At 41.7% G+C, this 9,852-nt stretch overlaps 1 long non-coding RNA gene and 1 pseudogene across 1 annotated transcript; one reads left to right on the top strand and one right to left on the bottom strand.

Moving 5' to 3' along the window:
- Nucleotides 1-220: 220 nt before the first annotated feature.
- On the top strand, nucleotides 221-4,505 carry LOC140839007 (porphobilinogen deaminase, chloroplastic-like; annotated as a pseudogene).
- Nucleotides 4,506-5,639: 1,134 nt separating this feature from the next.
- LOC140838876 (uncharacterized) lies at nucleotides 5,640-9,271 on the bottom strand. The gene is made up of 2 exons (XR_012119673.1): nucleotides 6,202-9,271; nucleotides 5,640-6,040 (listed from the first exon to the last, which is right to left on the bottom strand). It is a non-coding gene; the product is annotated as an uncharacterized lncRNA (long non-coding RNA).
- Between the last annotated feature and the right edge of the window lie 581 nt (nucleotides 9,272-9,852).

Here is a 9,852-nt window from a genome sequence, read left to right as displayed (position 1 = left end):
AGAAGATCATTTGTTTTGATGTGAAAAAATTGAATTAAAATAGAAACAAGTACTTCAAAATTAGGGTTTTTTTGGGATATCATCTATTAATTTTTTTTAAGTTTTAGAGTAAAACTTCGATTTTTCTTATTTTGTGTAGTGAAATATTTCGTACGTCGTAAGGCCCAAAACGAGTGCATTCAATAGCCCAAGAAAGTGAATTGGGCCACTTCACTATCCAATGGCTGACTTAGTGGGCTCGTTAAGCTGAGTTAGAAGATAAGATGAAAGCCCAGTGAAAATGTGACCTGCTAAACCCAAAACCCCCTTCATGTGACGTGCACAATTCAGCTCTATCACGATTCCTCGTTTCCATTCCATATCCACTGGAAATCTAGCTCCTTTTTTGTCTTCTGTACAAGGCCGGTTTCCAGTAATTTTACTGGCAGTTCAGTTTCTGCTCTCGGGTTGGTTTTACCTGGTGGTAAATGTCCGGCTTTCACCCCACGCGTCAGATTTTGTATCACTAAGGCTTCCGTTGCTGTTGAAGATAAGGTCGAAACTAGGACTGCTTTGATCAGAATTGGTACAAGGGGGTGGTGAAATTTTCCTGGGTTTATTTTTTAATCTTTGTTCACAATTCTTCCTAGACGTGAAGTTTGTAAATTTCCTGCACGGTTATAGAATATACACTGAGTTTTGATTTGGCTAGCTTGTTGAAGTTATATTGACGGTCTAGTGGTGCTTTGGAATTGTTGATATTTGAGTGAATTCCGGTTTGAGGTTGAGTTTTCATAGATTTGCATTTAACGACCCTTGTCCTCTAATGAAAGTATATGAAATCTCCCTACTGTAAATTGAGTTGGTTGCCCGTTGCAATGCTGCAGTCCGGACGCTTTGAACATTTGTTCCCTTGTTTGTGACTCCATATTGACTGTGTGCTTCGTTTCCCTTCATTTATTCAATTCCTGATAGTGTCAGTCAAGAAGAATGGGTGCCATGTGTGGATATTGCGTTGGATAGAGCATCTAAGAGTATCCGAGGAAGATATAATTCTATTTCCGTCCATTGGAAAAGTTCAAACGGAATCATTGAAAGGAGTTATCATATCATGAATTTTTGCCATGCGTTCTTAATGATTTCCACTTAATGGTCTTTGTGAAGGACAGCCCACTGGCTCTTGCCCAAGCTGATGAGACGATGGAGAAACTTATTAAATCATATCCGGAATTAGCTGAGGAGGGAGCGATTCAAATTGTGATTATTAAAACCGCAGGTGACAAAAATTTTGAGTCAACCACTGGCAGATATTGGTGGAAAGGGCCTATTCACTAAAGAAATAGATGAGGCACTTCTCAACTATGATATTGATATTGCTGTACATACCTTCCGGATAAGACAATATTACCTTGCAACCTTCCACGGGAGGATGTTCGGGATGCTTTTATTTGCTTGACTGCAGCTTCTCTGGCCAGCTTCCTGAAGGGAGTGTTGTGAGCTGTAGTGCCCTTACCCGAGCCACTACTAAATAGACTAATAAACATGCAACATTAAACCTAATAACAACAATTAAACAGCGGAAACCAAATACTTAATCATCTTACAACCCAAATGAAAACAAAACAATAACAACAGTTTTAAACATTATACAACCATAACGACAACATGATTCTGAACGAGAAAACGATAAACCACAGAAAACCTCCACTGGATCACCACCGAAAACCCAACTGCTCTAGCCATTGCCCTGGTCGTTCGAACCGTCCAACCTAAGAATTGCCCCATGGAATGGGGTGCCCAAGATGAAAACAAGGACGTGAGCGAAAATCGCCCAATACGAGAATGTACGAGTATACAAACTGATATGATGCATGCGAAATGCAATATGCTCGGATATCAAGGATCAAGTCAAGAATCTCATGCTCAGTCTAGAGGCGCCTGAGTGTGTAGTCTCTGATCTTCCCTAGGCATGTTTTGGCTCCCACACGCATCATCAAGACGTGGACCTGCAATGTCCAGGTCATCAGAGCCCGCGGGTCCCGTCGGACACTGTAGCTCTCGATGCCCCATCGTCCACAATACAGAATAGGGCTGAGCGGCCCCAACAAACGAGGTATATCTCAAAAGATATCAGGTTCAACATGATATGTCATGCATAATATGCCAAAGCAGTAAACCATGTATCATGCAACAGATAAATATGCAGCATATAAGTGTGTATACTACGCTTGGATATCTCAGTCAGTACATCACGTACCTCACTAAAACAATCTGACAGAAAGATCTGAACCTAGATAATACCAACATAATGAAATCACTAACAAACCAGATCAAACATGCTACAAGGATCTCCCTAATGATCCTTAAATTACTATCTAAGGATTTAAGATTATACCTGCGTCCGTCGTCAGCCCGCTGATGATGTCTCGATCTCAGTTCACCGACCCTCCTCGAGTCGACACTAGCTCCGAAACTTCCCGACACCAAAGTGCCCTAGAAACTGGCTAGAAAACCTAAGGTACAACTAAAACTTTCTCTGAAGAATGCAGTGAAGGAAACAAAAGAATCGGCTTCCATTTATAGGCTGCATCCGCACTATTTCCGAAAATCCGAACCAATCTTATCTGCCATGTGTCAGAATCTCATTTGTCTAGTTGGATTTCTCGAGATAATGTAATCCGAAGTAGATTGGTTTATCCTTTTTTTAATTCGGTGGATACCAACAACTTGATCCCGATTTATCAATTCCTTAAAACTTAATTAACAACTCATTAACTATCTCTTAATTAATACTTCATTCAAAACAAGGATTCGGGTCATTACTTGGGCACTGCGTCATTGCAAAGGAAGTCACAACTTCTCAACAGATATCCATCACTCAAGGTTAGTGTTATGTGGCGATACCTCAATTTTTCGTCTTTGTCAAGAGCCCTTGACATCTATATCCATTGTTAAAGTTTACTCAATGGTGCTTGAAGTATCTTAATTAAGTATGGCAAATTGCTTAGCTACCAGCGAGGAATTTTACCCTTCATTTCTGGCTATCTTGGATACTCTGGGGCAAGGTTCATGGTTTTCAGGTCTTGGTTAACATGAATCTGTACCCACATCTACCTTTTTCTTTGTTTTTCTTTTGGTAAACAGAACAGAATAAACAGATTGACGGTTAAAGTTTGCCACAATTTTGAGAATTGGGGCCAATTATGTAAATTTTCCATATTTACGTTGGCTTCCATAATCTTTCTCCAATTAGCATTTGTTGATCCAAGGAGGTGGCTTCTCCATTTTGCTTCACTTTCAAGTTTCTAACATAATTATCCTGCAGGTGCTGGAGAATTTTCGAGGAAATGTACATACGCGGTTAAAAAAATTGAATGAGGGTGTAGTCCAAGCAACATTACTAGCATTAGCGGGACTCAAACGTCTAAACATGACAGAAAATGTTACTTCCATCATGTCCATAGATGACATGCTTCCTGCTGCAGCTCAAGGGGCTATTGGAATTGCTTGTAGAAGTCCCGACGAAAAGATGGTACATTATATTCTACCTTGCAACAAAAATAAATTTTTTCACAAAATTTTTGTCGTGAATATAAACATGTTGAATTTTAGAAGTTTTTTGATTGAGGACTGTTCTGCCCAGATGAAATATTTGGCATCCTTGAATCACGAAGATACCAGACTGGCAATCTCATGTGAGAGGGCTTTTCTTGAAAAATTAGAGGAATCTTGCCGAACTCCAATGGCTGGATACGCCTGTAGAGATGAGGATGAAAACTGTATTTTCAAAGCATTGGTGGCATCACCTGATGGAACTCGAGGTATGCTTGTAGATAATGTGTTACTCGCTTCCTAAATCAGCTCTTTGAAAAGTTACGCCGTGACTTATAAGTTTATTAGAGGGTTCTCCTGTCAATAGGTTAATATTTTGGGTTTGGACAGTTAATATTTTGGGTCTGGACTCTGCTTTTGGGTTTATATGACATAGAATATAGTAAATTGGATTATCTTGCCACTCTAATTATCTAATCGCCACATATTTCATGTCCTTTGAGCAAGAAACCACATTTTTTACATTTTTCTCTTTTTCGTTTAAGTTCTTGAAACCTCCCGAAAAGGGCCATATGCGTTTGACAACATGATAAAGATGTGCGTCGACGCCGGCGAGGAACTTCTCTCATGAACCGGTCCAGCTTTCTTCGATCAATAGCTTGCAGTCGGAAGTGTGGGACACATTTGAGCTCACCCTTTGACCTGCGCAGGTTAATTACCTAGGCGATTCATTCTCTATGTTGTAGTAGAGAGCTCGGGAATCCAATAACCCGGGGAGGTTATGTTACGGGCGTTTCAATGGCTCGGCCTTCTGATGAACCATATCCATAGATCCTCCCCGTCCTTGAGCTATCCCCTCAATGTCCGGGGTTGCTTGAGATCCGGGCTTCTGTTCAGATCTTTGCCCTCTTGGCCCGGATTTATCCATGACCCGGGCACTATGCATGGCCCGGGACATCCCGGGGTATCATCTCTCCCTCCTTAAATAGTCGGGCTAGAGTCATACTCGCTGTCCCGATTACTTTTGTGTGCCCGGTCATGGACTTCAATAGAAAATTATCAATTCCAGACTATAAAAGTATCAGGGGCTTCAAATATCCCAGAGATTGGATGAAGTGCCGGGAACTTATAGAATAACCAGGGTACAGAGCCCTGGGTCTTGGTATATGACCGGGGTACGGGTCCCCGGGCCAGGATACGGGTCCCTGGACTTATAGAATAACCAGGGTACGGAGCCCTAGGTCTAGGCGTGGTCGAGGTATGGAGCCCCGAGCCAGGGTACAGATCCCTGGACTTACAGAATGGTCGAGGTGCGGAGCCCCGAGCCAGGGTACGAGGCCCTGGACTTAGCATATGACAAGTGTTCTAAATGGCGGCCGCCTCAGCATATGAGTCTATGACCGAGGTACGGAGCCCCGGGCCAGGGTACGGGTCCCTGGACTTAATAGATGACCGAGGTACGGAGCTCGGGCCAGGGTACGGGTCCCTGGACTTAATAGATGACCGAGGTACGGAGCCCCGGGCCAGGGTAACCTTGGACTTAATAGATGACCGAGGTACGGAGCCTCGGGCCAGGGTACGGGTCCCTGGACTTAATAGATGACCGAGGTACGGAGCCCCGGGCCAGGGTACGGGTCTCTGGACTTAATAGATGACCGAGGTACGGAGCCCCGGGCTACGATACGGGTCCCTGGACTTTACAGAATATGGCCGAGGTACGGGTCCCCGAGCCAGGGTACAGATCCCTGGACTTTACAAAATATGGCCGAGGTACAGGTCCCCGGATCAGGGTACGGATCTCTGGACTTTAAATAAGAATGTCGGGGCCTCATGTCTCCCGGACTTAAGATAAGGTGCCGTGGCCTCATATCTCCCCGACTTAAGATAATTTGCCAAGCAAAGTTGGATTTAGTGCTAGATTGTATGTTCGAGCTGTAGAAATATCCAAGCCAACATACCAAGGAGTAGGAATCCAATATAACAATGTAATCACATGGCCCGATATAAGAAATCCATCACCAAACATCCCAGCTCTCATACCGATAAAATCCCAAGCATATGCAATGTGTCGTGGTATGACGTTACACATGTTTTTGAGCAATTCAACATAATTAAGCTAGTCAATCAATAATTCATACGATCTCATAAAGAAAGGCTCGCTATGATATATCCTAAATAATTTCAGTTAAAATTATGACTGAGCATAATTGATAAATACGCATAACACTTGATTTTATTAATATGATAAAAGTGATGAGACTTATCTTCGTGAAATTGCACCAAGCTCAGCAGTAACGAACTGGGAACGAAGGACCACCCCAGATGTCGGGCTAATATTGAGATACCCAAGCAACAAAGATGGTATAACCATGTTTCTCGGCTGATGCCAATTATGTGTGCCGCAACTCAATAGGTGGAGCTATGGAAGCCATGTAGAGTGGCTGCTGATGCAATTAATGGATCCCAAAGAAGTGCTAGCTGAAATTTGCTCCGTTGATTGTATTAAAATCTACCATAAGTCAGTTGAAATACAAGACCCTGTCATGGACCGCAAAGATAGAGGCCCGATGCATTCAAAATCGAGAAAACCAAGCAATTGTTGCTAATAGATTATCAATAATCAATGATGATCAGTAGAGTAAGCAACTGTCGATTGAATAGAATAATCACCGAGCATAGCAAAATGCATTGAGGTGATGCACGGAGCTGGAGGTCGAAGTTTCATGTCGAGCTAAAGTGCCCAATAATAAAAGGACATGAGTTATAACCGTAGACAAGGCATGTAGGAAGATATGCAGCGCATCCCGAGCCCGATGTTAACAACTCAATAAAAATATAGCAAGTTTGCACGCATTGAACATCCTTAAGCATATTGATAAGTTAAATATAAGTCGAAAAACAAATGTAATATAAAGATATATAAAGAACAAAGTTTTAAATCTTCCCTGTTATGACATCCATAGATGAAGGTGGTAATGGGACTTTTCTGATAAACTCGATAAATTCCCCCAAGGTTGAGAAATAGAGAAGCTTCAACCTGCCGATTGACAAGATTACCCATAAAACTCCCCTTTCACTTAGCTCCATTTACAGAGAGGTAGAGGCCTGATATCAAGGATGAGAGAAATTGCGGTGTACAATCAAGCAAGCAAGACCCGGTTTCGAGAGATATGAAACCGTGCAACCCAAATGTCACGATCAAGCTTGTTTAATATGAGAATTTCGATTATTTGCTCTTCCTCGCACTCATCCACTCCATCCCCTCAAAACCCTCCTCAAGAACATATAGGTTGATGCGTCAGAAATGTTTAAAATTCGTGGAGAATTTGTGCCAATATTCAAGGTGATTTGGACCAGTAGGATAATAAAATTTGATAAATGCAAACCATCTCCACTCAATAGATTCCCTACTTGATCAATTATCTTGAGTAATTAAATTATCAAGAACTATCCAGAAGCACAAATTTCTAATGGGTTAGTGCAGCTCCACATAAACAAAACAATCAATGTGTCAAACATTCTGGTGCTCGTGACTTTAGCATTGAGGAATGAGTTATGAAATCCAACATATATCACAAGAAAACATGCATCTTAGGCGATCGATGTATTTTACCTATCACAATCCTCCACATTCAGCTACATGAACAATATTTTTATCAAATAACATATTCAAATTATATAAAATTAATACTTATCTTTCCGTGAATTCAAGATTTTTGGGAACCCATAACGTATTTGAGACTTTGTTTTCCATCCCAGAACCAACTTGCGCATTCTTGCTCTTGAGATAGAAGTCTTTACTTGGGTAAAGAGGGAGAACGTTATTCTCCAGCTCCGATTATCTCCTTAAGTAGGCAAGTTGTAGAACGACCCAAGCTCTTGTAATATCTTAGTTGGGCCATGAATTGTGAATCAAGCAGGAAAAGCTTGGAAACATCACAATGACAGATCTTTCTCAACAGTTGCATATTTCAATCCTAGCACTTGAAGCCCTGAAATTTACCTGAAAAACCAACAAATGTCTTACATGCACTCAAATAAAGAGAAGGACCGAAGAGAGGAACGAAAAACCATAGGAGTATGGAGCACAACAGAACCGCAGACGGCCAATGCCACACCGATAGCGAATATGCAACTCGTGACCGATCCATGTTTAAGCCTTGGCTTATTAAAAACCGAAGCAAGATTTACCGACCCAAGTAGCATATAACACAATCAAAGAACACCACCTCGTAGTCCAAAAAAATTATGAAAACCAAATTCTTGGGAAACTAATCGAAAGATACAGACCCACAATGGAGTAATTGTTGTCTTTCTTCATGTTTTTCGACTGCAAAACCGCGGTTTCCGGTGGGTGGTCGGTCACGGGGGTGAGCTGTAACAATGGTGGCTGGTGGCTATGCCATTAGATCTAATACTTTGAAAGCCAGAAATTCCATAATTTCTCTCCCATAGTGATTTTCCAACACTAAACCAGAATGCTTCTTTCTCCTAGTTGCCTGTGTGTTCCCCCTTATTTTTCATGTGTATTTTTATTTCGTACTCCACAAATCTTCGAAAATCTAGTTCACGGGTTTCTCCCACCAGCGAGCGAGAGCCCTCCTCATCCTCTCTTTTTTCTTCCTCCGCGTCTCGCACCTGCTCCTGCTCGGGATGACTGGAATGGTGAGTGGTGGTCTTCTTTGCCATGGCTGTCTTGACAGCATCAGTTACTATTTTGGTCAACTCTTCGGGAGTTAAATGGATGGTGGGCTAGGGACCGTTAGGTGTGGGGCCACCTGCACCAGAAAGACGGTGTTGTTATCTTATTGGATCCGGGAAGTTTCTTGATTTGTTCTTCTAGTAGGACCCATATCAACGCCTTAAAACTCAAATTTCCCACAGACGGCGCCAATGATGCAATCCGGGTGAAATGGGTGAGCTGGGTCAGGTGCTCCACTAGATCAAATCAATAATGTTGTTCAGGAAAATGAGCAAAGTAGATGAATCTGTGAGCTATAGCTTCCACTGTGACCTGCAGACAAGGAGATCACCATGTGAATGGGCGTCGGAGGGGTGTCCGGTGTGGCTACTCCGATACTTAAGTCAGTGAAGGATTCAAGCAAAAAACCAATGTAACCAAGTGATAATTGTGATATTGGTGTAAGAGTGTAGGCAATAAATGAATGAATGAATCCCAAATGCAAAGAAAGAACCTGGTATTTATAGTAAGAGAAGTAATGATGACCTCGTTCTTCGTGCTACCTACTAATTATAGTAGGGCGACTGATTGTACCATATATCCTGATACGTCAAATCATATACTAGTCACATCCCGCCTGTCTGATTTTGTCAACCATTTAGTGTCAGAGATAGGTCGGCGTCATTAAATGCGGCACTTATATCGAAGGGGCTCGGGTAGAATGCTTCTCGGGAAATTATAAGAGAGCTCGGGAATCCAATAACCCGGGGAGGTTATGTTCCGGGTGTTTCAATGGCCCGGCCTTCTGATGAACCATATCCATAGTTCCTCCCTGTCCTTGAGCTATCCCTTCAATGTCCCGGGTTGCTTGAGATCCGAGCTTCTGTGCAGATCTTCGTCCTCTTGGCCCGGATTTATCCATGACCCGAGCACTATGCATGGCCCGCGACATCCGGGTATCAATATCTTTTTTTAAAAAGATACTCTTGAATATGTTTAGATCACCAATAATTTTTTTTCTTATTTATTTATTGCAATAAAAGAAATCCTGAATCTAAACTAGGTTCCGTTTCCCGCATAAATAAGATTGACCCGAAAAGCTCGAGTTTTTTAATCAAAATATTGTACTTTTTTTTTCCTTTTATCAAAATATCGTATTTTAAGGCTTTATCAAATTATACTAAAAAAATCGGAAAAAAAAATAATAATCTTCCAGCTGCTTGCCCGTGCAAAAGGCAAGTGCGGCTAAAACTTCCACTCTTCTAGGGATGTAAACAAACCAAACCGTTCGCGAGCTATTCAGAGCTCGGCTCGATAAAAAGCTTGTTTGAGTTCGTTTGTTAATCATATCAAACCAAGCTCAAGCTCGATTTTGAGCTCAACAAGTTAATCAAACCAAGCTCAAGCCTAAGCGTATTCGGCTCGTGAGCTCGCAAACATATTCGTTAATAGGCTTGCGAGCTCGAACTCGGCTCGTTTAGGTGGCTCGTAAGCTCGAGCTTGACTCATTTGTTGACTTGACAAATAAAAATATTAGTACTAATAAAAGTTAAACTTTTATGTCTAATATAAAATTAGTTCATAGATATATTTAATTTTAACAGGCTCAAATCAAGCTCAAATTCGAGCTCAATTGTATG

The sequence above is a fragment of the Primulina eburnea genome, chromosome 8 (genome assembly GCF_022965805.1).
Source record: "Primulina eburnea isolate SZY01 chromosome 8, ASM2296580v1, whole genome shotgun sequence".
NCBI lineage: Eukaryota > Viridiplantae > Streptophyta > Magnoliopsida > Lamiales > Gesneriaceae > Primulina > Primulina eburnea.
This window is presented reverse-complemented; position numbering and strand designations above follow the sequence as displayed.